General features: G+C 51.3%; 1 protein-coding gene and 1 long non-coding RNA gene across 5 annotated transcripts in view; one reads left to right on the top strand and one right to left on the bottom strand.

Annotated features, from left to right (window-relative positions):
• AGO2 (argonaute RISC catalytic component 2) overlaps positions 1 to 27,902 on the bottom strand; it is a 111,731-nt gene that overhangs the window by 67,349 nt on the left and 16,480 nt on the right. The window lies entirely within an intron of this gene.
• On the top strand, positions 7 to 20,781 carry LOC129392832 (uncharacterized). The gene is made up of 3 exons (XR_008619454.1): positions 7 to 7,201; positions 9,172 to 9,498; positions 11,307 to 20,781. It is a non-coding gene; the product is annotated as an uncharacterized lncRNA (long non-coding RNA).

Genomic DNA, 27,902 nt, shown 5'->3' with positions numbered 1-27,902 from the left:
ATGGCCGCTGAGCCTGCGCGTCCGGAGCCTGTGCTCCGCAACGGGCGAGGCCACAACAGTGAGAGGCCCGCGTACCGCAAAAAAAAAAAAACCACCAAAAACTCCAACTGGAAAATGGGCAACATCTATGAATGGAGAGTGTGCATAGGAAGCCCTAGTAGCCAACAAACATAGAAAATACATTCAGCCTTTAGTCAAAGAAATTCCCCCCCCACCAAAAAAAACTGTAAGTAAGTTTTTGCCCATCTGGCATTTATAAGAGCTTGGGGAAAAAAATCACTCTTATCCAAACTAGGTGGTTTTGAAGGTATGTTACAGAAATCTTTTAAAATCATGTTCCTTTTGATAGTAACTCAACGTCTAGGTGTTTATCCTAAAATACCCAGATACCTACACCTAAGAGCATTTATCGTAGTGTATCATAATAAAAGACTGACAATGACAAAAACGTGCATCAGTAGAGGGCTGGTTAAATAAACTATTACAGTAATTTCCTGACACAACACATCTACAACTATTACATGGAAAGATGTCCAAGTGGGAGAAAGTTCCAAAATAGCGTTTGATGCAATCACATTGGTCCTCTATTTACACACGTGCGCGTACACACACGCGCGCACACACGCGCTTGGTGTATGAATGGGAAAACTCAAGGAAGGATTAAAACCAAAATATTAACAGTGATTATTCCCAAATGGTCGTACTGTGATTGCTCCTCTTTACGCCTCTGTATTTTTTAAGTGGGCATATTATATCTAGTATTGGAAAAATAATAATAAGGCTAACTTTTAAAAAACCTACAAGACATAGGCATAGTCATTACCCCCATTGAATAGATAACCACACTGATTTTAAAACTTGCCTAATTCAGGATTTGTGGCAGGCCTGTTAAGACTTCCGTCTGCATTTTACAGATGAACAGAGTGAGATGAGAAGGTTAAGCCCCTCGCCCCTGGCAGGCAGCAGGCGGCCAGCTCCATCGCCTGGAAGACAGGGCAGCCTCCGCCTCCCTCTGCAGCCAGGAGGCCTGGAAGGACCCTAGGTGCCGGGCAGTGCCTGGGAACCCGCCAAAGGGCACCCAACTGCCAGGGCAGGGTGTAAACCTAGGCGTCCTCCTCCCCCAAGCTCACCACGCGCTTCTGCACTGTTGCCTGCACACGTGTTATACGAAACACAAGATTAAAGCCACAGTTTGGGTTTCACAGCCCAGATAAGGGGAACCCATACTGGAACTGCACACGAGAAAAAAAGCAGCTCAGACGCTGTTCCTGCCCATTTCGGAACGTGGCCCTCGGCACACGGGGCGGGCCTGCTCCCACCCAGAGCTCTGACTCAGGCTGGGGTCCCCCTTCTCCCTCCACACACACTGACTCATCTTCTGAGGTGGCAAGAAACCACCACCTTGTACGTGCAAGCGCTAGGGGAGCCCGACGCCGGAAGGCCCACTCTGGGGGAGCGAGTCTGCACGATGCTGGGCGAGGTCCGCGCGAGAAGCCCACGACTCGCTGGGGCAGTGACGCCAAATGGCAGGGGGCCACCCACAGACGGATGGCATGTCTTTCTTTTTTCTTTAATGGAAAAGAAAACCCAAACAGAGGGCGCGCCTCACCTATTCAGGGGCTGGCGGCCTCGCCCACTCCCACCCCCGGTGGCTTTTCAGGCAGCAAAGGCCGGGCAAGCTAACGGGCTTCTGAGCCAGGGCCTTTTCCCTGGGAACTTCCTGCTGACTTCAAGCCTTAAGTTTAATTCCGGTAATGGACTAAGGATAAATTAGCATTCACATAGCTCCAGCCAATGCAAATCTGCTAAAACCTGGCCTACCAGTATTACCTGTGAGGCCTGATGGATTTTAAGAGAAAGAGAATCAGGAAGAAAAAAAACGACATCAAGAATGAAAAACCACCATTTTAGTTCTGTCCCACAGGGCTACCGAGTGAAGTCTTAGCCTTTTGCCTGCCTTGAAGAGAGTAAATGTCTATTTCTACCAGCTGGGCTGCCGCCGACACACACACCGTGTCACTCAGAACCGAGGTGCCATGTCATCTGCCCGTCTGGGGAACGGACAGGTGACCCTGGGTGCCCAGGCTGCAGGGCGTCCGTCCGCCACTGAGTGAATTATTCTACGTGGTCCAGCACAAGAGGGTGAGGAGGAGGAGGAAGGAACAAGATGGGACAGCACGGACAGGCCCAGGTGTCCACAACGCAGCTCAGCCGCCCAGAGCGGCCACCCCGGTGGGAGAGGGACAAACTCCAGGGTTCCCACATCTGACCCTCATGGGAACGGCCGCCCGTCCCTGCCTGAAGGGTGACTTCGGGGGGTGACGGCCGGGTGTTTTGAAGTCACTACACGAGAAGAACTATCTCGGGCCGACCGAGGCAGCAGGACTCAACCCTTCAGAAGTTTGGCTTGGACCCCAGAGGGGGGACACTCCAAAGCAGCTCCTTCTAATCAACTGTCAAACCAAACACTGCTGAGATCGTCACCAGGAGTGATTTGACATTTCTTCCTGTTTAACCTACTATCTTTTAAAATCATTTTACCCAAGACGAGGCTCAGCCCTTCCTCATTCCTTGCCTCAGCTCCGCTTCCCTTGCTCTGAGCGCGTTCCTCACCCTCTCTGTGAGCTGTCCCTCACTTCCTCCCTGAAAACAGGAAATCCTGCAGACAGACCTCCTGGGCCAACGAGCCCGCCTTACTGAACGTCTCCCCACGGCTCTGCTGTTGCTGTTTGCTCAACGAGAGGAATGCGATAATAACCCAACACCTTCCCCAACTGACCTCTCCGCTTGTGATGTTTCTACCGCACTGTGTCTGCATCCACTGCCGGGGTCCATTCTACCTTGTGTTTTGGCAGTTCGCAGGCCAAGATCTCTGTCTCCCCACAGCCCTGAGGCTGACTCGCGTCGCCACCCCAGCACGTTGCTGGGCCTGGCAGGTCGTCGATGCCGGGTGAGCGCTCGCTGAAACTGGACCGTCATTCAGCATCTGTATCGATGTCCGTGATCCCACTGACAAGCCTGTATCTGAACAAGTGCACTGCATTCATTTGCCCAACCAGGGTTAAGAATTCTATAAAGTGGCCTATCACTGGCTCCATTTCATAGACAGAGTGGGTTGAAATTAATGATTAGGGTCCCACAGCTAGAAGGAAGGCAAGCTGGGCCTTGAAGCAAAAGCCTGCAGGATTCGGAGGCTCCACATCTTCAGTGACAGCGCAGCCCCCAGAGTCAGCCAGGAGCAAAGGGGACTCAGCTGTGCAGCCAGCTGGGGGTGCTGCGTCTGCCCTGGGAACCTGCATCTTCAGGGCCCTGAAGGCCCACGACCTGGAGGCCTGGGCAGCCCCTAACTGAGACACTTAACACACACATAAAAGTGGTCCTAGCGCTTCTAGCCATTTTAAAGCTATTTCTTTAAACTAGGTGGCATGTACACAGACGTTCTTTATATGGCTTGTAAGTTTTTACTTGTTTGAAAACAAGATCGTCTCATGATTTAGAAAATAAAAACAAGCAGCACAGACAAGAGCCCCTTCCAACTTAGCATAAGGGACTTCCTGGACCTGATAAAGATCATCTAATAAAAACCTCCTGAAAACATCACTCACACAGCAAAGCATTTCTTCTGAGAACAGAACGAAACAACGAGGCCTGGAATCACTACTTGAACAGATCTGAGCAAGGGCGGTAACAGAAGAAAAAAATATATGCAATGTGACTGGAAATGAAGACACAAAACTGCCACACACAGACGACATGACCACCTACATAGAGTTAAGACGGAATCCACAGATGCTGTTAGAACTAAAAAGAACTCAACAGGCTTGCTGGAAACAAGATTCCAGAAATCCATTGCATCCCTGTATGTGTGCAACTACTAATTAGGAAAGTTAAGTTACCAAGACGCCATTTACAAACAACAACATCAAACTGTTAAGGTACGAAAGAGGCACAGGTATAAAACTGACTTGAAAGACAGCTCCGTGAAGCAGCACTGGCCTCGCGGTTAAGTACCCGTTCCACTCAGAGCCCTGCGGCACACGCCACAGCCGCCTTAAAGATGCCGGAAGCGTGCACTCGCTCAGAGGAAAAGGAAACCAGATTCTGGGTGGCTGGCTCATGTTCGAACACAGGTGCACTGTGTAACCCTCTACGAATAATTCTGCTGAGCACAATAAGGCTATTCCCAGGAATACCTTCCAGGGCCTGGACCACTGGCACCTCACATTTTCTGGAACGCTCATGACACCTCTGCAAGGCAGGGATTATCACCACTTTGCAGAAGAGGCTGAGATTGACAGGTGAGGTGACCTGCCCGAGGTCACACAGCCGGCAGCCCAGGCGGGACCTGGACTCCTCCAGCCATCCTGGCTGGGTGGGGACCGGGGCGGGGGGCGTCTGGAAGGGTGAGGAGTTGTTAGCTGCTACGGCGTGGGCTGAGGTGGAGCTGAGCACACGGGGTCAGTGCTGCCCACACGCTGTCACGGAGGAATCCTTGGCATTCGATGGCCGCCTCCAACAACACAGCCAACTGTGTTGCCGTGCTGCTTGCGTTTCAAGTTTTTTGGAAGGACGACACATTAGCGGTTTTAAAACTGCCCCAACCCTTCAACATTGACAGACGGGGTCCACGTCCCCTTCCCTTGAGTCCGGACAGGCTTGTGACGGCTTGGACCAGCAGTGGGGGGGTGCGAAGGGGAAATGACACCAGGGACTTGTGAGCTGAGTCACAACGACCAGGCACTTCCACCCCCTCTCTGGAAACGTCTGCTCTCCAGACACGTCCTCCTGACACACTTCCTCGGGGAACCCAGCCTGGGCCACGTGAGAGGCCCCCGCGGGCAGCCCAGCTGAGGCCGGCCTTCGTGTCGCCCCAGCCCAGGTGCCAGACGTGAGTGGAGACGTCCCCAGATGGTTCCAGCCCGGAGCCACGGCCTCGGGGGGCAGAGACACCGCAGCCTCCGTGCCCGGTCCAGACCCCTACCCAGCGAGTCCACGGGCAGCAACAGGCAACAGGCACAAACACCAATTTCTGAGCGGTGCCACCCCCGCTACTCAGTCCTGTCGCGGTAAACAGGCAACGTGAGCATCTTCAAAGAAACACACGTGGGGCTGAGGCAGGTTCCGAGGGGGGTCCTTTGTCGGTCGTGTTCCCATTCAAGGAAGCGGGGATGCTGGTCAACGGCACAAGTCTGGGCTCCGGGTGCCCCGAGCCCAGTCGGCCCGACACCAGGAGGGGCGGAGGCAGCAGGCCTTGCGATGACTGAGAGCTGGGCAAGGACGTCTCTGAGGGCAGAGGGCAAACCACAAAGTCGGTCAGCTCAGAGAAAGAGGGTCCTCCTGGGATCCAGGACTGTGCAACGCTGGTCTGACCGGAGCCCCGTGGGGGACAGAAAAAATCTGCTCATCGGGCCCCGGTCCCTTGTGACCGCCAGCCTCCAGGGACCCCTCCGCACACTCCCACGGCCCAGTCCCGTCCACACCTGTCCACCTCCTTCCGGGCCCCCTGCCCCCGAGCTCCGCTCTTCGCAGGGGGCACAACAGCCATCTGGAGGGCGCTCCGGAGGCCCACCGGCCGCCGCCCGTGGCAGACCAGGGGCCAAAACCAGGGCCAGCGCTCCCGCCACCCCTCCTCCTCTCGGCGCCCCGGTTCTCCCTCGGCCCGCTCGCTCCCAGCAGCACACACGCAGCTGCCGTGACTCCCGTCTTAAACAAGACAGAGAAAAGATCTTCTAAGACACTGGAGAGAAAAACACAGATCAGCTATAAAGCAACCACAGACAGCCCACTTCGACAGCAACAACGTACGGCCAAAAAAGAGGAAGAATATCAACTAGCTAAAAGAGGGTAACTCTCAACCTATAAACGTGCACTCAGAAACTTTCCCTGAAGAATGAGAGCAAAGATGTCCTCAGAGAGCGAGCCCTCAACAGACTGGAGAACAAAGCAATCTTGGGCTCCCACCTCCCCCTCAACTACCCACCAGCCGGTTGCACCTACTCCTTCTCCCAATTCTCCCCAGTCAGGCCTGTGCCCCCGGCAGCCCGCTTGCCCCGGACAGTCCATCGCTCCTCTTGCATCAAGTCTCTGCTTCCTCCAGCTTCCCTTCCCGCCTCCCCAGCTGTCCCTCCTCTGTCCCCGGCCAGTTCCGCCCACCTTCCCCTCCCTGCCCTCTCAGCCCTGCGCACCAGCTCTGCCCCACACGTCCAGCCATAGCACACCCCCGTGATCACGCCTGGCCGCGCTGCCAGCCCCCTGACCTCCGCTGGGCTCTCCTCTGGCTCGCGTGTCCCACGAGCCCCCTGCTGCCCTCTCAACACCTCCGCGGGGACGCCCAACGGACACCCCGGGTCTGACGCATGCCAGCCCACCCCACCCTCCCCAGGGCCCCCTGCTGGCCCCCCCAACCCCCCCGCACCGGCTGCTCCTCCGGCTCCTCTGAACCCGCGTAACAGGGTCACCAAGACCCTGCATCATTCACACCTCCCACGCCGGTGTCCTCAGCTCAGGCCGAAGTGCTGGTGTCAGCCGACCCTGTCCCTCAAGTCTCACACCTAGCTCGCGACCGGATCCGACTGCCCCCACCACCTTTCAACACCTGGACCGTGCAGACTCCTTCAGCTCCACCATCTCCACCGTGGGCACACAGGTCCAAGCCGTCATATCTCCTGGTGGGTGACCCCACAATTCCTAACGGGTCCCCTCTGTGTCCACACAGCAGCCAGAGACTGGAGGGCAAATGACGTCACTGTTCAAACCCCCGGCGGCCCCCTATCTCAATCAGAGTAACAGCCGGAGCCCTGCCACTGCCCCGGCCTCTCTCGCATCTCCTGCTGCTCCCCTCTTTGCCCGACAGGCTCCCACCCCAGGGCCTTTGCACCTGCCACTTCTGCTCGAAACCCGCTCTCCTCAGAGATCCATGTGGCTTGCTCGCTTGCTTCCCTCTCTCAGGCCTTTGCTTACGTGTCACCTTCTTAGAAGAGACCACTGCCGACCGCCTGGTTAAAAACAGCATCTGCCCTTCCGCCACCTCCTGCTCCATCTGCCTCCATAGCATCTGCCGCCTGGCATGTTCCGCATCGAGTCCTCCCCGCACCAGGCAAACCCGACGAGGGCAGCGTGCACTGCTCCACCCCAGCAGTCAGAGCAACACCTGGCAAAGAGCACGCTGCCGGATGTGAGCGGCTGTGATGAATGAGCTCAGGTAGATTCTAATTTTCTTTTTGCTCCCTCACCATGGCAGAGTCTGCTGGCTGTCTGCCGTGGTCTGGTTGCTTGTTTCTCTATGGCAAGTGGGCATATGCTGCCCAGCTACACGGCTTGTGCAGGCAACGGTGGGTTAGGTGTGTGTAGGCAGGAGGTAGGTTACGGGCGGACCCTTGGAAACCCCACCGACCTCCCCTCCAGGCCCCTCGCCTTCAGGGTGGAGATGCACTCAGCCTTGCTCTCAGGATGCTCCCAGAACAGGGCATGAACCCCACACACCCCTGGAAATTTATACAGAGGAAAAATAAACCTCCATGAGTTTGGAATCCTACAGGAGCCATTCTGTTTAGATTTAAGAGCTTCATATGCCCCAACTAATGCATCCTTCTGTAGTCACTATGTTTTTCTACAATGAACACGAGTCTTTTTATTTTTAATAGAATAAAAGAGAGGTTAAAAATAAACATTACAAAGGAAAAACTTCAGCCTCTCTTGATGATATCTTTTTTGAGATAAACATGGTTTCTTGTTACACATCAAACTGTCCCCAGCCTGGACATCTACAGGGCCACGTCTGCAGCATTGCCATTGTAAAGGAAAAAAATACTTCCTCTCCTCAGTGACATATTTAGAAACCAAGCGTTTCAACTCAGATTTCGTTATAACAATACTCCCATGTTTATTTTAAATTATAATCATGATACTTTGAAAAGAAATGTTACTTAAAATGTTAATAAAACAAGGCACACATTGAATAGCAAATATCATGGTGCTATTACCAAACAAACAGATCCCAGAATGTTCCTTATACCACGAAAAGCATCTGAAAAGACTGAATAAAATAAGCTTTAGCTTTAAGACGTAAAATTTCCTCGCACGCTTTAGCAAAAGACTCCTGTGGCCGATACCCGTGGCTCAATCCAGTTCAACTGAGCGTTAATTTGACTGTAATCCCCACACTTGGAATGAAAGCAACTCCCCGAGGGGATACTTAAAAGCAAATTTACCAAACGACAGAAATCGGAAAATTCCCCAAATCTGTACAACTAGATATTTGAAACGTCACTTATAAATAGTGGCATCCCGCAGAGGTACAATTTTTTTGAGTCAGAATAATTAATTAGGAGTAAATTTGTTGAAAATCAGGCAGATCAAACCCCAGGGCTGTTGGGCCTCTTTAATCAATTCTTCTAGAAGAGAAAGAAGCCCACAATTTAAAATAAATAGAAATGTGTTTCTGAGTTTTTCAGAAGACTGAAAAAAAATTTCATGGTACTTGCCCACATCTTGGGTTGTGGATGGTGCCAGATGCGGAGTGCTGACTGTTATCTTGAGATGACATAATTGTGGCATGTTCCCATCCACACCAGGCCCCACCATTAGCTAGAGCTCTGTGCATGCCCAGTGCCCTCTGCAGCTTGGTGAAGACAAGAGTCAGGGTCTCCTGCACCCTGGTGGGCCTCGCTGAGCTTAAGGTAGAACCACAAATGTCGTTTTTGGTTGGTCATGGTTCAACCAAAAAGGCATCCCTCAGAGTGAAGTATGCTGGCGCCTTCAAGCTCAGCGCCAAGTCTGGAAATCTAGAATCATGAATATGCATGAAATGATCAAGCCCAGTTTTTTTTTTTTACCATATTAAAATTCACATAACATAAAATTTACCATCCTAAACATTTTAAAGTGTACAATTTAGTGGCTTTTAGTACATTCACAATGTTGAGCAACCTTTGCCACTGTATTTCCAGAACGTTTTCATCACCCCAAGAAGAAACCACACACGCATTAAGCAGTCCCTCCCCGTTCCCTCCTACCCTCAGCCCCTGGCAACCACTGATCTGCCCTGCCTCAGTCCTTTCACCTGCCCCCAGGCATTCTGTACAAATGGACTCAGCCCCGTCGCAGCTTGTCTCCACAAGGAGCTCTGCAGATAGGGCTGATGGCCTGTATCTGGGGTCCCTCCCACCTCAGGTGCACGGCCTGCCATCAACTTTCCACAACGACATGGGCTTTCAAAGGAGTTTGTGTGTTTCTGCTGATCACTCTTCCAGGACCCTGCCCTCCGGGCGAGGGGGGGAAGGAGCGGGGGGAATGAGACGCAGCAGGGAGCAGCGCTGAAGGCGCCAGCTGTCCAGGCCCATGAGGGGACCAGCCAAGGTGGCAAAGCTGTCCAGCCAGCCTGCAGTGGCCCAGGCGCACCCAGCGGGCCTGGAGGCTCAGGCCAAGGGGAGATGCTGCTTGAAGCCAGAGCTTGGGGGAGCACCAGGCAGATGATACAATGGAAAACATTCCTAAAACGTGAGTGGCCCATGCATGCCCTGCACTGTGGGAAAAGTCAGAAGCAGACTCAGCCTCTGCTGGGCAGGTAGCTGGGAGTTAACCCTCAAGAACCTGAAAATCACACAGGCAAAAATGTTTAGGTACGGCAGAATTAACAGCTAATTCTGTGCACAAATACTGATTCACACACACCAACAGTAAACATGCCTTTGGGAAGTCTGAGCGCTCACTGTATACGTCATGATACGAAGGAGGGGCTATTCCTCAAGAGTCAGTGTTGTGACCCTATTTCTAGAGGGAGTCCCCATCTTTCAGAGACACACACTGAAGTATGTGTGGATAAATGATGCGATGTGGGATTTCTTTCAAAATGCACCAGTAAGACAGGCCACATGTTGGTACTTCTTGAGGCTGAGTGATGAACACACAGGGACCCTAGACTTTCCTTCTGTACGTGTTAGGAAGCTAAGAGCACCTTTAAAGTTCGAAAGGCCTGACAGCCAATGCGGGGCTGCCCCCAGTGGACGGGATCCCGGAGGAAAGAAGGGAGCAGGGCTGTGGCCGCGGCTGCAGGAGCAGCACCCAGGCAGGGACGGCCCCTCCGGGCGGGGACGCGCGAGGGCCGGGCCACCCGTGCCTGGACCGCACGCAACGGCGTGGGCGTGGGCGAGCACACGGGCCTTCTCCCGGGAAGGGTGCGGCGCGCTCGTCGGCGGTGCTGGGGCTGCTGCGTGAGGGCGGGGGGCTCTGAGTCGGCCGTGAGCCCGGGGCCAGCTGACCGGCTGATGGCAGCCTTGCGCACGGGTCCAGGCTCACAGGCCCCCCGGCAGCCTCCCGCCGACCGCAGGCGCGAACAGGGAGATGAATGACCACAAACACGGCTGTCGAAGCTCAGGGAAGGGGGCTTTTCCAGGAGGGAGGGGAGAGCTACCAGCCTGCTCAGAGGCCTCAGAGCCAGCCCAGGAGCAAAGTGAGGGTGGGCAAGTTAAGAGCCCTCGTGCAGGGAAAACTGCCAGGCTTGCGGAAGTCCTCAGCAAAGGGACATGTCAATCAACTCCTGCGAAACGAGGCAGAGCGTCAAAAACAACTGTTTTCCCCACTCTGTCTAATACTCCGTGCCTTCAAGTCGTGAAATATACTAAACATGACCAATGTTATAAACAAATTATGCATAATATGTTGCTTTTTCATGCTTAGAACTCAGTCATGCTCACTGAGTTTGACTTAAAAAACCTTACATCTGGGACTTCCCTGGCCGTCCAGTGGTTAAGACTCTGCGCTTCCACTGCAGGGGGCACAGGTCCAATCCCTGGTCGAGGAACTAAGATCCCGCATGCTGCACAGTGCGGCCAAAAAAAACAAAACAAAAACAAACAAAAACCTTACAGCTCAGAAAGGTTTACTAAAAATTAGGTAAGATTTCCCCATAATAATATACACAGAGGAAGAACGCTGTTCTTCAGAACATCAACTACATTTTAATTCGCCCGAAGGAAGCAGGTAGATTCTAATCCCTAAGGAAGGGGCTCAGTGAGACACACAAGCAGGCACCTGTAGCTCCCGCCTGCTGCCCTCCCTGCCCACAAGGCAAACAGGGATCAATGGCGACGTCCTCCAAAAGCCGACGATCTCAGCACGCCGTGGAAGATGAGCCAGATGGGCCTGTGTGTCCCCTGATAAAAGAGTCACACACATTTTAATTCCGGTAAGGCTCGAAGGCACAGCAAATGAAGGATTTTATAATTTAAAACTTTAATATTTGGAAACAACCCCAAATCTCCATCAACAAATGAATGGATAAAACGAAATGTGGTCTATCCCTACAGTGAAATATTATTCAGCCATAAAGAGGAATGAAGTACTGACACCTGCTACAACCTGGATGAACCTTGAGAACACCGTTAGCCGAAAGAAGCCAAATACAAAAGCCCACCTCTCATATAATTCCATTCATACGAAACATCCAGAACAGGCAGATACACTGAGACAGAAAGCAGGGGAGCGGATGCCAGCAGGTGGGAGAATGCAGAACGGAGAGGGACAGCTGTGGGTACAGGGTTTCTCTGCAGGTGATGAAAAAGTTCTGGAACCAGGTAAGAGGTGGTGGTTTGCAAACACTGTGAATGTGCTTAATGTCCTGAATATTGTCCTTCAAAATGGTAAATCTGATGTCATATGTACTTTATGCACCTACCTACATATATACAAATATATACACATATAGACACACACACATACGCCATACTTCACGGACGTGTCTTCTCGGCACTGAGCCCCCGAGCCCCGTGGAGAGGAATTGGGGCCTTCCTCCGGGGTCTTCGGTGGAGCACACACTCACTGCGTGAACTACCAGCACCGGCAGATTCTTCAGCTCTCCAGCAACAACCCATGAAAATACTGTGGTAAACAGGGAGAGCAGCCCGCGCTCTGTGACCACCTAGAGGGGTGGGATAGGGAGGGAGGGAGGGAGGCGCCAGGGGGAGGAGAGATGGGGATATGTGTATACGTATAGCTGATTCACTTTGTGATACAGCAGAAACTCACACACCCTTGTGAAGCAATTATACTCCACTGAAGATGTTAAAAAATAAAATAAAATAAAAATGCAGTGGTAATTTGGGGCTTTGTGAGCTGTATCTTGAGAAAATAAAGCTGTTGTGTTTTTTTGAGTATTAGTGTCATACAAGACAGAGATAACCAATCAGAACAAGGGATTTTACACGTTTCTTGGACAACACTGACCCACTGCCTCTGTTCTCACTCAGCCGTGCCCGCTGGTAGGCCCGCCACTCCCCAGTGCTACACCACCAGCTCCTGGGCCCACCGGCCGTATCCCCTTTCGTCCTCATCTCCACAGCTGTCAGTGGAGACCCCAGCAGACGGCCTCCCTCCCCCACCTTGGGAGTTGCTCAGGTCCGGCAGGTTGCCCGCGGGCCGGGCGGACACAGCACAGGCGGAGGGAAGGTCATGGCCAGTGGCATATAGCGTGTCATTTGGAAACCTCAGCCGAGCAGAGCTGCTTGCAGCTACCCAAGCGGGCACGGGTGCCAGGAAAACCACCAAGCCCCGCACTCTCGGCCAGCAGAGCTTCTGTGCTTTGGGGCCAGCGATCTACCAGACCTAAGAAACGCCAGGAGCACTAAATGCTAAAGGGGCTAGATGGACGCAGTAAGGGCGGGCTTCTCTGCCAGGTTTTTGCTCTCCCATCGCTCCAAAGAGCGACACCAGGGTCACCTGCTGGGTCACAGAACAGAGTGCGCTTGACGTCCGCACGCCTAAAGGGGCACTTGGCAGCGGCCACAAGGAGCCTCCCCCCACGCAGGACCAGCACGGCAGGGAGCCCCGTCCGCTGCCAGGTCTGCCCGTCCACCTGCCACCCGTCCATCCGTGCTCAGGGCTCCTCCGCCCACCCGGCGCCTCCCACCGCACCGGGACCCCCTGCGGGTTCCACCCCCACCAGCTCCAGGCACTGACCCCCACCAGACCCTAGTAACCGTGTGCTGGCTCGACGGGCCGCGAGCGCCCTGATGGGCTGGCTGCTCACGGACAACCCGAGGGAAGGAGACAGACGCTGGGGAACAGCCGAGTGCCCGTGGGCCGTGGGGGAACACCAAGGCATGCTGACTGAGCTACTCGGCAGGGTTTCACCGGAAAGCCGTTCTGAGCAGATCCCGGGAAGAAGGAGTTTCCACCCGCAGGAAAGGGGGCCGGGGCCCACGCGGCCAGAAGTGCGGGGCAGGGGGGCGGGCGAGGACCCGGTCCTGACCCGCTCCAGGGTTCAGAACGCGTTCTATAAATAGCTGGCAACCTTTGATTGTGTCCAAGCGGGCAGTGTGGCCACAGCAGGGCCCCGGCCGCAGCCCCGCAGGACCGTGCTGTGCTCAGGCCTCGGCACGCAGGTTCTTCCTCGGCTGCACGCTCCCGCTCCGGCAGGAACCTGCTGTCCAGAGTCCTGCCCTAACCCAGCGCGGCATACATTCTACCCACCGATTGTTTGTCCATCCCCCCCCCCCGTCCCCCCCAGATCCTAAGCTCCCTGAGAGCAGGAGTCATCTGCTTTGGTCCAGTTTCTCGTTAGCATCTAGGACAGGGCCCAGCACCAGAGCAGTGCTCCATACGCGGAAGGGAGGCAGGTACAGTGACGGCAGTCAGGAGTGCAGAGGGCGGCGGGGGACACGGCACTGGCCCTGATCATAGATGGGGCTTCTGTCCCTGTCCCTGGGCCAGGGCCGTGACAAGACAGCAGGTAAGGCAGCACAACTCTTTACCAACAATTTTTCACACACGGCGAAGTGACTGCCTGCTCGTTAGGAATCAATTAGAACACCTTCCTCTATGTAGGTCACACCATTCACTCATATTTTTTCTAGAGCAGGTCAGAAGCTACGAGCAAAAGCCCCTAAAAAGCACTCGAAGATGCAGCCAAGCGATGGTGCTTCACACAAGCACCCCGGCAACAAATCTCCAAGAGGGCCCTAGGCTGTTTCCTGGGGAGGGAGGGGGGATACACTTTATTTTCAAATACAGTGGTGATAAAGAACAAGCAGGACAGGTGGCAGGCAAGGGGGGAGGGTCTTTCTCTAGGCCCACAGAAATGTTTTAAACTCCTTCTGGATGCCAGCCAGGAATGGAAGCACTTCCAGACTGATAACCTCAGAAGAAAATCCCAACTCAACGTGTGCTCAGATTATCGGAAAATTCCATCAGCACCTGCTGGCGAAGACAGAGGCTTTCTTAACAGGACAACTTTTATAAACACCTCACAAAAAGCACAAATAGAATTCAGCAAACTAAAGACACCCCTCACTTAAGTTGCCTATTTTCAAAAAGAGCTCTGAGACCTAAGGGAGAGCCACACTCCTTCACCAAGAACCCAAAAGAAAGCACTGACCCCATTTCCTTCTGCAGCAGAGACGAGGGTCCCTTTTCCGTCCCACAGTCAATCCTTCGGCTTCCCACCTACACCTGCTCCAAGGAACAGGCCATCCAGGTCTGTTCCAGCCCCAAACCCCTCCTGCAGTCCCAGATGGGCCACACAAACAAGAATTCAAACTCCAAATCGGACTGTCTTCTTGGGTAGTTATAAATAAATAAATAAATAAATAACATGCTTGTAAATCATGATACAATTTAATTAAAGTGGAACATCTCTCTAACACACCGTGGAATTAAGTATTCACACACAGATCGTTCGGTAGATTGAAACAGAACAGAACTCAGGATTCTCCTGATTCAGCAGTTCTCCACGAGTGGTCCTAGGAACTCCTGGGGGGTCCTAAGACCCTTTGAGGGGATTCCCAAGGTCAAAACTATGTTCATCTAATACTGAGATGTCATTTGCCCTTTCTGTGCTGACAAGTGCACTGATGGTTCAAAGGCAGGTAAAACTGCAGGTGCCTCAGCACCAACCAAGGCAGCGGTGCCCATCTGTGCTCTTACCGGGCCCATCACCAGAATGGGGAAAGCCCAGTTTACCTAGAAATGTCCTTAACAAAGCAGTAGAATGCATTCATGAAACACTGACTCTCAGGCCTTCTCACCATCTGTGTGAGAAGCAGGAAACGTTCGTATCCCGAGGTACGATGGAATGCCGAGGAAGAGGGATTGTGTCAGTGGGCGCTGTGAGCTGACCTCCTTTTTCAACGGAGGCTGGAGCTGGGAGTGAGGCAGACACCGTCCCAAAACTGAACCAAGTGGGCTTTGCCCCTCCAAGAACACGGCTGCCAGGATCTGCTGCGATGATAAAACTCAAGCTTTAACGTGACAATTAGAATTGTGGAAAACGTGTACCCGCCGCCACGAGCTTAAAGCCTCCAAATACTTAGACTTGTGGCGAGAGCAGCAGTGATGTGATGTCCCCGAGTGTGACTCTTCCCTGTGTTTGAAAGACCTGAAAACTCTGCAAACCAATGTCCTCCGAAGACGACGCGGGACGTCACAAAGTCACCTGGCTACAGATGGATTCACGCCGCAGCGGGTGCGGTTCTGGACCCTGCACGGCAACTAGCTTGTAAGAAACTACGACTTGTTGCGTTCTGGTGTGGTGGCAAAGAAGAACATCCACGACCTGCAAAGGCCTCTACTACTGCTCCCTTTCAGCCACAGACCAGCGTGAGGCCAGAGTTTCTTCGCATACTTCAACCAAAACGCCATATCCCAGCAGACTGGATGCAGAAACCAACTGCTGCTTTTATTAAGCCAAACCCAAAGGAGAGTTACAAAAATGGGAAACACCACTCTTCTCATTACATCGTTTTTAGTTTTAAACAATTCTTTCATAAGAATGTGATATATTGATACACATCAGATTTCTTGTCAGTACATTAAATATTCATCATTACAGCACATTGAGTATTTTTTAGCCCCCTCAATTTTAAGATCTTATACAGCGTATAACCCACATAAACAAAGGGTCTGTGGGGACCTTGGTAATTTGAGAATATAAAGAGGTCCTGACACAAAAAGGTTCTGGAACCACTGCCTGACTTTATCACCTTATGGGTGTGGCTGTGGCCATCCAGAGTGGTTCCGCCCTGCATTTCTCCAGGAATAAGGGCAAGGGTGGCAAATGTCAGTGACCCAAAGGAAACTCTGACTAGGAAAGGAGGTACTGCAGACATTTCTGATCCGGTTCCCAACAGATAGGAACAGCAACAAGAGGAGCTGGGCGGTCTGACCATCCCCGGTGGCTGTGCTCTCTTGCCACCGTCTGGTGGCTCGCCTGACCAGTCGACCAGAGACGGCTTCACCACCAGTGCTGTGTCTTGCTGGTATGAGAGGTGAGCAGTTAAAGACTGCACTCCACAGCCACTCTCTCTAGGAAACTACCCACCAAAACGGGAAACGGACATATACAGAACATGTCACCAGAATAAACACAAAGTCAATCACTAGTAAACACGGCAGTAGCCCACACTTGTTCCAAAGGAACAGAAATGATCCACAGCAGACCTCAATGGTTAAGTGATTTACAACTGTCTTTGCATTAACAGAGTGAGTTTTCTCCTAACACCCACAGCCAGGGATGGGGAGGAAGGTGGGCACACAAAGTCTGCGTAAGTACTGAGCTCCCAGGACCCTGTAATACAGGGACGAGTGCACCGCGCACCTTCTGTGCACGTCTGGCAGATCCTCACTTCACCTCCAAGTGCATCCAGTTACTTCAGTTTAAACAACTACTTGTCAAGCGCTCAAATCAGAGACAGCAAACATCATTCATTTCAAAATACATAAAATTTCACCAGGGACAAGATCTGAGCCGACAGGAGCTCTTCCCCACTTTCAGTGAGCAAACAGCATCATGAACGGCCACCATGCTGGGGGGTCACCGACTGGTAGCGGCTCCTCACCAGCCCTGGGATCTCCACAGGCTACAAAACTGCGGAGGAGAGGGGAAATCACCTGAGGACTCTCGAAGTCCACAGCATGCTGTCCTTTGCCTATTTCCCAGCTTAACCTTAAAAAAAAAAAAAAGCAACAACCACCCACACCTCCTCCCCCATCTCCCCCACTGCTGCACTAACACGCCACGAGATGGAACCGCTCTCGAGGTGGCGACACGCTGCGATTACACAGACTAAGGGGTGATGGTGACGGCGCTCTCACAAGCCAAGGGGAGCAGCGTAAACAGGGCCACGGAGCACCCACACAGCCGCGGCTCCCCGGGCCACCTCCCCACGTGCAGCCCGTTGCATTCTGATGTAAAAAGGGGGAAAATGGTCCAGGGATCCCGGCGCTGGGCTCTAACAAGGCCCTCCACCGTATCCCCCACCTGGTCAGCACCCTTCACAAAAGCATGTGAAAACGGTCGGACGTCAGTGAGCGGTAAGAAAAATGCCTGGGACGTCAGCAAAGGACGGTTAATGGAAATGCCCTCCTGGGGCAAACTGGGGGGCACCAAGGCCCGAAACAGACTCAGAGAGCCGTGGTTTAAAGAAAGCAAAAGTAAAACTCAGTCAGTACTCACTAATTCAAAACAGCATCCCTCCCCCCACCAAAATCAACTGGATGTTCCTTAATCAAAACACTGTAAAATCCAAACCCACTTAAGCTAAGTCAATTTTCCCCTTTTATTTCATAATGAAGTTTGTGCTACTACAAAGAACGCCATTACAAAGTCCTGTACATTTGCATAATAATGGCAAAGCCACGCAGCTACCCCCCTGTGCGTTCATCAACCCCAGCAAGTTTCACCCACTTGTCTGGGCACTGGAGGTCAAGGTTCTAGGACCGCAGGTAGCTGCCCGGGTCCAAATCGGGGATCCAGCACTTCCCGCTGTGTGCCCTGCACTCTGTGCTCAGCTTCCTCACTTCCATAACGGGGGGGTGTGACAGGTCCCGCTAAGGTCAAGCCCGAATACGAAAAGCACCCTCCGAAAACTTAAAAGCTTTTGCACAGCAAAGGAAAACATAAACAAGACGAAAAGACAACTCTCAGAGTGGGAGAAAATATTTGCAAACGAAGCAACTGACAAAGGATTCATCTCCAAAATTTACAAGCAGCTCATGCAGCTCAGTATCAAAAAAACAAAACTCAATCCAAACATGGGCAGAAGACCTAAACAGACATTTCTCCAAAGATATGCAGATTGCCTACAAACACATGAAAGGATGCTCAACATCACTAATCATTAGGGAAATGCCAATCAAAACTACAATAAGGTATCACCTCACACCAGTCAGAATGGCCATCATCAAAAAATCTACAGACAATAAATGCTGGAGAGGGTGTGGAGAAAAGGGAACCCTCTTGCACTGCTGGCGGGAATGTAAATTGATACAGCCACTGTGGGGAACAGTGTTGAGGTTCCTTAAAAAACGAAAAATAGAACTACCAAATGACCCAGAAATCCCAGTACTGGGCATATACCCTGAAAAAACCATAATTCAAAAAGAGTCATGTACCACAATGTTCATTGCACCTCTATTTACTATAGCCAGGACATGGAAGCAACCTAAGTGTCCATCGACAGATGAATGGCTAAAGAAGATGTGGCACATATATACAATGGGATATTACTCAGCCATATAAAGAAATGAAATTGAGTTATTTGTAGTGAGGTGGATGGACCTAGAGTCTGTCATACAGAGTGAAGTAAGTCAGAAAGAGAAAAACAAATACCGTATGCTAACACGTACAGATGGAATCTAAAAAAAAAAAAAAAAAACAGGTTATGAAGAACCATTGCAGGACAGGAACAAAAGACGTAGATGTAGAGAATGGACTTGAGGACACAGGGAGGGGGAAGGGTAAGCTGGGAGGAAGTGAGAGAGTGGCATGGACATATACACACTACCATAGCACAGGGAGGGAGATCAGCTCGGTGCTTTGTGACCACCTAGAGGGGTGGGATAGGGAGGGTGGGAGGGAGACGCAAGGGGGAGGGGATATGAGGATGTATGTATACGTATAGCTGATTCACTTTGTTATACAGCAGAGACTAACACACCACTGTAAAGCAATTATACTCCAATAACGATGTTAAAAAAAAAAAAAGAAAGAAAGAAAAGCACCCTCCGAGTGGCACGCAGCCAGCAGGACGCCCACTGAGCTGCTCCTGCCATCACTGAACTGACCTCCTGCACCGTGCAGTCTTCATACACCTGCCAGCTGAAGTCACTTCCCGAGTCTCAAACTTCACGTGTGTGATTCTCACTAATGCCCTCCTCACACACGGACCTGTGGCCACTCCCTGTAGGTCACTGCCATTCACTCATTCATTGCTTTCAGCACAGTCCACAATTAACTGCTTCCTAAGTCCTGTAATCATGCTGTAAATAGCACTTTTAGCTGTAAGGATACAGGTATTGATTGGCTAAATGCAAACATTTAAAACAAACCACTTTTAAAGTAAGCAAAAAATGGGACTTCCCTGGCGGTCCAGTGGGTAGGACTCCGCGTTCTCAATGCAGGGGGCCCGCGTTCGATCCCTGGTCAGGGAACAACCCAGGTTAGATCACCCAGCATGCCGCAACTAAGAAGTCCGTGTGCCACAACAAAGATCCCGTGTGCCGCAACAAAGACCCAGAGCAGCCAAAATAAATAAATAAATATTTAAAAATAAAATAAAATAAGCAAAAATGTAATAAAGTGGATGGAGACAGGGCGCCACGCAGGACTCAGGTCCTCCTGGCCCAGGAGCAGCCAACCAGGGGTCAGCCGCCACCAGCTGCCTACACCTGCTCTTAGGCTCCAGGGCCCACAGGTGGCCATTCGCTGCTGCCCTGGCCCCAGGGAGTCTGCCGAGCGCACGGCCCAGCTTTCACCACGCTGAAACAGCCGTCTGAGCCGGTGGCAGAGACAAAGCCAAAGAGCCGAAATGAAGAGGGGGCCTCTCCACTAGTGGATCAACAGCCGATATTTTAGGGACAGAATAAAAGGGCACCACATATCAGGTCAGAAATAGTAGTTTCTGTGGACTGTGGCATGCTTTGGGGAGATAAACGCAAGTTAAATGAAACTTTAACACGCTCAGAGTGGGTTTGCTACTTTAAAAAGCTGGACCAGCTTCTTGGAAGTGTCAGTTTTCCAGCTCTCCACACAGCTTTGTTACACGCAGAGACGTTCCCCTTCCGGGCACCACATACATATCCCATCCACGCAGTTGACTGTTTCAAATTAAAACACACTATTGAGTTACAGCACTAACGGGTCTGCTTTGTTTCTTCTGGGGCTTTGTTTAGAAATAACCTTGACAATGTCCAAGCAAACAACTTGGACCAAAGACCAGAACGGTCACTTAGAAGAAAAAGAAAAAGCTGTTCCCATAATCGAAGAAGGGTTTTTTTATGAGAAACGCATGCTACATCATCACTCATCTATATCAATTTGTAATCTCTAATCTCTAAACCAAAGCTCACCCCAGTGGATGCACCTTTCTGGAATATAATGGAAGATCCTGTGGACTGACGGACGTGCTGCCACGCAGGGCACACTCAGTGGGGTACTGGGGGCACTACAGTGGGTTTGCACTGGGAGGTCCACGTCCTTGCACAGGCACCCCTGTGACCAAGCCCTGCACAACTTCTCTGCCCTGTGGCCCAGGCCAGAGAGGAGCCTCCCCAGGCCCGCACCTGCCTCGTGCAGCCCTCACCAGCCCCAGGCAGCACTGGCACAAACGTGCCTCTAGGCGTAATTTTCAGATTCCTCTAAGAAGGGCATACTCCTTAAAGAAGCCACAACATTTCTTCCACCCGCTGAAGCCATCGCTGTAACAATAAGCAACGTGCATTGAGCACACCCTAGGCACCAGCAGGCACTTTGCATGTTAACTCATTTTTTACCTTCACAATAAAATGACTGTTAATATGATCACTGTAACAACAAGTTATGTTAATTATTATGCAATTAACAATCGTATAACATTGATAATTACAACGAATAAGTATAATCAACATTTATTATAACTAAATATATCTCTATATTATATATAAAATACATTATGCTGACAAATGTCCTGATAGCTCTGACACATAATTTTACATTGTTATTAGTTATAATAAAAACTGGTACTATCATCACCCCCATTTTACAGGCACCAGCAGTAACGTGGCGAGCGAGGTGATGCTGTGAACCCAGGATGCAGCTGCAGAGCCCCTGTCCAGTTCCCTTGGGCTCCCCCAGAAGGGGAGCTCCCCAAGGGATGGAGCAGCTCCATTCTTCTCTGTTCTCAACCTTGGGATATGGCGCACACCCAGAGGGTGCTCAGCAGGTGCCCCGGAGCCCGCCCACCTTCTGCAGGAAGTCGACTTATTAGCACAGGGCATGTGTAATTAACACCTAGGGAATAGACATGTCTTGGCACTAACCGTTTCTATCTAAGTGCCTGTGTGTTTTTAGTAAGCAGCCTGTCTCCTCCCCCACCCCCACCCCCACACACACACCCTCCACCAAATGGATACCGACAACCTAATCTCCGCTAGCAACAGTGCGCGGATGCAGCCGCGAGACGTGGTCCTGCCCTCTGGCAGCTTAGGGTCAGTGAGAGACAGGACACCAAGCCATCCCTCAACACTTTACTGGGGACGGTAAAAAAGCGCTCTGAAGGAAGAGCGTGAGCTCTGAGTACACGTACGGATGATCGTGAAACCAGCGGCTACAGGAGTGCTCGAGCCTGTTAACCCACCGATCCTTCACGACGACTCCCTGAGGGAATTACCGGTACGTCACCGTCCTCTCCGCCCCGTGCCTCGGCCTCATGCCCATTTGGTATAACTGGCATGAGAACTGGCACACCGCTGGGTGGCACCCAACCAGGAATCAGGCCACAGCCGCCCGTGCTCATTACCTGTGTCCCGTGGGAGACCACCACCTGACGCAAGTGTGCTGCCGTCATTATTTACTTGAAACGCTGCTGTAAACATACCCCCTCCAACACATGAATAGCACTCAGAAATGCTCAAGATATTGGTGAAAAGAAACAACATAAACTTTTAAGTGTAGGCTAACCCCCACTGTGTATGTATGGAAAAACTGTCTGGAAGCAAACACATACATATTGTTAACACGCTAACTATTTCTTCTAAGGAATATTACCGGTGGATATTTTCTCTTTTTATTTCAGTATCTTCTAAAGTATTTGAAATGAGCATGTATTCCTTTTATCATGAAGGGCAGAATAATTTTTTTTTTTTTATTTGGAACCAAAAGGCAACGGCGCCTGTGGTCACAGTCCAGCCCATAAGAAAAGCCCGTGCAGTGGAAGGGAGGGGTCGGCGCCCTGCTCTGGAGACCACGGCTGCTGCTCCTGGCCCAGGAAGGCTGCCCCCCAGCCGACCGGCTTCCACGCCAGCCGGTGAGCGGGTGGCACGCGTGCCTGGGATTCTAACTGCACCAACAGTCCATCGGCGTAGAGCCAACAGCCAGCCCTCCCAGGCAGCGGCCACTGTCACCAAGTCTGTCACCAAGCCTCTACTCCTGGGCTCCGGCACACACTTGCAGCAACCCTAACGTTTAGGAGGGCAACCCTATAACAGAGCTGGGGTCCCGAGTCGCCTCAATTTGTTTCAGATTTCAACTGCAACACGAATAACAGTCTCATTTTCACACCAGACTGCTTATTACCGTCCACAAACATTAAACTAAATTTCTTTTTTCTTTTTTTCCTTTTTGGCCACACCACACGGCTTGTGGGATCTTAGTTCCCCAGCCAGGGATTGAACCCACGCCCTCGGCAGTGAAAGTACGGAGTCCTAACCACTGGACTACCAGGGAATTGCCTAAACTGAATTTCTCATATACTAGAAGAACTCAGAGCAAGGACACAAGAGACACAAAACAACAATGCTCAACTACACTTTAATTAAAATAAATTAAAAATAAAACAATAATGCAATGTAGCATATGCTGCACAGCCCTCTCAGTAACTGTTAGAGAAGGGAGGACAGAGCAGAGCAGGCGCCCTAAGACTGCGTGCTAACCCCACCCAATGGGGTGGACAAGAAGCGAGGGAGGAACTTCGGGAGCTGACATCCTCCTGACTGAGTACTCCACGGCCAAATGCTGGGGAGCCATGCGCAGATCAGTTCTCCAGTGAGCAGGCTTGTTTCTCCCAGGGGCCGGGTAGTCATTCTAAAACTACTTTCTGTGTATGCTAGGTCTGAACAAATAAGCAAATACATTGTGGATAATGAGACCCAGACTTCTCACTACCTGATGAAGAAGTTATAAATAAGGAAAGAAGAAAGCAAGAATAAACCATGTGATATTGGATTGGAATCAGAAATGCAGGTGTGAACTCATGGTGTCTACTACATACACAGAGAGATAAATACAGATGTGTATGTACAGGCAGGTGAGTACAAATACATGGATATCCTGTGTACACTGAGAGAACCAGGAGCGAGGGCACCCCGGGGGCTAGGAGCACACTCAGCGAGCAGGTCTCAGCTTCTCACACCATTTCACCAAGAAAAAGAACCAGGGCTCCTCGACGAAATGAATTGGAGTAGGAAAAATACAAGAAGAGACTGGAGTATCCTGTAGGTCCAGAAGGGAAATAATTAGAAAATGATGGGGTGTGTTGAAAAGACGGAGGCACCAACCTGAAAGAGCTCCACATCAAGGTCACAAAAGACAAAGAAAGAACGAGGAATTGTCACAAATTGGAGAAAGTGCGGGGACGTGCGAGGTAGGCCCCCGAGGCTGGACAGGGGCCCAGAACGGGACAGGGGGTGTCCAGGAAATGGACATTAGTCAGACTAACAGCCAAATTTGAGTAAGATCTTTAGATGATGTAATAGTACTATGCCAATGTTAATCTCCTGGTTTTCCTAACTGTCCTCTAGTTATGTAAGATGATAACATTGGGGGGAGCTGGTATGGGAACTCTATTGTAGTACTGTTTCGGCTACTTTCCTGTAAGTCTAAAATTATTTCAAAATAAATGAATACTTATGAATGCAATGACACGATACTTCAAGCAACGGAGGGTGGGGAGCAGGGGAGAAACAGGTGAGCAAGGCTGCACGAATGGCGAGCGGAGTGATGGCCACATGTGGGCTCCTTGTATCGCTCCCTCTACTTTCACGGACATTTGAAATTTTCTTCACTAAAAAGTCCTTTAAAGTTTTTTGCAAAGTCTGCAAAACTCAACTTAAATCTGCCCACTTCTACTAGTACGCTGCATCACCACCCATCCAAGCCCCCAATCAATCAGACATCTTCCAGACCCCTCTGCTCTCCCTAAACCACACCTGCTCCATCCTCCGCCTGCAGGACCTCTCCAGTGTGACACTTCTGCACATTTCCAAGCCACTTCCCATCTCTTCTCCACCTGGCAGCCAGGGGCTCCTCAGAAACATACAAGCCATGCGTGCATCTCTCACACCTGCTCCCCAGCGCTCTGGATTAAAAGCGCTGTGCTCAGGGAGGCCTCTGCCCCTGGGCCCATGCAGCTCCATCCCAGGTGCAGCCCGATCCCAGGCCCCCAACAGGCCAGGGTCTCCGCCACATTCGCTCTGGAATTTGCCCCCTCCGCCTGCACTAAAACACCCGCCATCTCGCATGGATTTGTGGTGACCATGCGTTGCACGTCTGTGTTCACGACTCGGTCAGTGAGCTCAGGGGGCAGAAGCCAGCTGGGGTTGCACCCATCATTGTTCCCCGAGCACCAAGCAAGACGCCTAGCACATAGCTGGCACTCAGTATTTACTCAAAGAGTGAGCATTTTTGACATTAGACCCACAGGCCTGATCTGGGTATTGGACTCTCATATTCTTTCCCACCCTGTTAAAGTATGTTTAGCTTTACTGTGTTTATCTAATTGTCCAGGTTCCAAACATACTCTAATCTCTAGCACAAAGAAATGGATATGCCTTATAGCTATTAGGTAGATCTTGGCAAAACATGCTTAAATCTAATATCTTTTTCCACTTTGGTAAGTAACAGAATATGCCAGATAAGATATATTACATGAAGAACTTCGCTTTGTAAAAGGCTGTGGTGACAATACCCAGTGTCGGTGAGGACGTGGAGAGACAAACCACTGCTGGTAGAAACGTAAAGTGGTGCAGCCACCATGGAAACAGTTCAGCAGCTCTTCACAAAGTTACAGGGCAAGACCCAGCAATTCCACTCCTAGGTATGCGCCCAAGAGAAATGAAGACATACGCCACACACCATATACGAATATGGTGTATGCGAACGTTCACGGCAGCGCTATTCACAACAGCCAAAAGGTAGAAAACACTCAAATGTCCATCAACAACAGATGAATGGATACACAAACTGTGATACAGCCACATAATGGGTTATTCAACCATAGAGAAAAATGAAGTGCTGACACACACTAGGACACAAATCTTGAAAACATTATGCTCAGTGAAAAAAGCCAGACGTAAAAGGTCATATATTTTATGATTCCATTTACGTGAAATATCCAGATAAAGCAAATCCACAGACAGGATGCAGACTGGCAGCTGCCAGGGATGGAGGGAGTGGGGGGTGGGGAGTGACTCCTTAATGGGCACAGGATTTTCTTCTGGGGCGATGAAAATGTTGCGGCACTAGAAAGAGGTGATGGTCTCCTGACACTGAATGTACTAAATGCCACTGAATTGTTCACTTTAAAATGGATTATGTTATGTGAATTTCGTCTCAATTAAAAAAAAAAGAGGCTGTGACATTTTGAAAACACCGCCTCTCTGAAACACAGATCTTTTTTCTCTCCTTTTGTTGACGTGCAGACACACTTGGAATAGACCACACAAGTAACAGAGGCAGGGGAAAGTGCTGCAGGTCTGCCTCAAAGGAGGACAGGGACCTGGACCAGGGGAATAAAACCCCACCTTACAGCAGCAGCCTGAGCATGCCCAACCTGAAGGGTGACTCTGCAAGATTCTTTAACAACCATCATTCTACGACACGGACTTTAAAACACCTATTTCGATAAAAACATGCAAAAATAAAATATAAACCGCTCTTCAAATGAATGTTTGTTGGAATGACACCAGGTACCATCGGATAGCTGAGTAGGGTGTGTCTCATCCTTAAAGTACGTCGTGCTGGGATGGCGACTCGCCGGCCAGCCAGGAGGGCACCACCCTCGCCCGCTGCCCCCGTGGCAGACGCTGATAAGCCCATCTGGGCGCCCTCTTCCTCCTCCGATAAGCCCAGACTGGGGCTCAGCCTCTTTCTCAACACGATGCTCTAGGCACCCAGGACACCCACCATCTCAGATGAGATGCTTCCCTGGTGGAATGAGATTCAAATCCCTCAAAAAGTCAACCTAGTTCTTTGTTTCTCTTCTAAAGACAAAAGAAAAAAAAATTGCCACCCAGAGTTCCTACAGTTTTAGAACCAAATTTCTCACCACCTTTTTCTATTTACGTCACAGCATTTATTTATTTATTTAAATGTATTTATTTTATTTATTTATTTTTGGCTGCGTTGGGTCTTTGCTGCTGCGCACAGGCCTTCTCTAGTTGCGGCGAGCGGGGGGCGAGCGGGGGCTACTCTTCTTTGCGGTGCGTGGGCTTCTCATTGCGGTGGCTTCTCTTGTTGTGGAGCATGGGCTCTAGGCGCGCGGGCTTCGGTAGTTGTGGCATGAGGGCTCAGTAGTTGTGGCGCACGGGCTTAGTTGCCCCGCGGCATGTGGGATCTTCTCAGACCAGGGATCGAACCCATGTCCCCTGCATTGGCAAGCAGAGTCTAACCACTGCACCACCAGGGAAGCCCACAGCATTTATTTTTCAGAGAATTTTCACCCAAGACATGCATTTTTCCCTTAACTCACCCCTAGAATCCCATCATTGAGAGAAGGTGGCTCACCAGCTCTTTATCACAGGACCCCAGCACCTGGTGAAACCACAACCCTCAGCTCGGTCCGCAGTCCCCTCCCAGCACCACACCTGGCCAGCCCTGCCCTGTGCACTTGCGTGCATTAATGTGCTTTATCCTCACAAGAAGGGAGGCACTTATCCCCACTTTACAGGTGAAGACACTGGCTACAAACAGGCGCGGGCGGCCCCTCAGGCTCCCCCCTCCACGTGCCCATGCAGCTTGCAGCTGGGTGCCTCCTTCCAGGCCTGTCTCCTGAGGGCACAGCTTTGGACAAGATCTAAGGAAGCCAAGAGGGAGGCAGTCGGCCTCTAACGGCCAGAGCAGCAGTCCCGCTCAGGGTTGCCCGTGCTGAACCTACCAACACCGAGGGCCAGTTCACTCACAGGAGGGCGGCGGAGAGGCTGCAGGGTGCTGCGGAAACTTCACTGCCTGCCCTTTGAGAGGTCATGCGTTTACCTTCCCACGGACATCCACTACCTATCTAAGTAGATCAGCTGGCAAGTGGCCCCCTGGTCCACTTCCCTCCACACTGCCCGACAGTCAGCACCCTGGACTCCAGGCAGAGCTGGAGAGAGCCACAGGACGCCAGGGGTAAGGGAGGGCCAAGCGAGAAGAGGCGCCACGCCCGGCTGGGGGCAGGGCTTTTCAGACGTGTACACAAGTTTCAACTCAATTGGTTTAGCTTTTAAACAATAAAGAATTGAACGTAATAAGGACTTATCGAGTAAAAAGAAAACACTACGGTAGACACTGGAAAGACAAAAGATAACCAAGATAACCAAGATGGTCCTGGGCGGCGAGCAAGTGGAGTTTACAACAGAATGAAGGAAACAGGCCCCCACCAGGCAAAAGGCACTGGGTGCTATAAAGATGCAAAGTGAATGCCATGGATTTTCTTCTCCCGGATTTCTTAGGATCGCCTTAAATTTAGCATATCTATAAAAGAAAACGTACCCCTGCCGCTCCTTCCTTACCCGTGGTCTGCCTCGCTGACGCCAGCAGGTCAGCTGGGGGGAGTGGCTTTCACCTCCCGCCCCAGACACTGGCCTCCCTGCTCTCTCCAGTCTCCTCCCCTCAGCACTGACCTGCCAGCAACAGGGCACCTTACCACGTCCCCACCAAACATCGGTGAAGACTCCTG

This window comes from Physeter macrocephalus, chromosome 15, assembly GCF_002837175.3.
Source record: "Physeter macrocephalus isolate SW-GA chromosome 15, ASM283717v5, whole genome shotgun sequence".
Lineage (NCBI taxonomy): Eukaryota > Metazoa > Chordata > Mammalia > Artiodactyla > Physeteridae > Physeter > Physeter macrocephalus.
The sequence above is the reverse complement of the archived record's forward strand: the minus strand, read 5'-3'. Positions and strand labels throughout refer to the sequence as shown.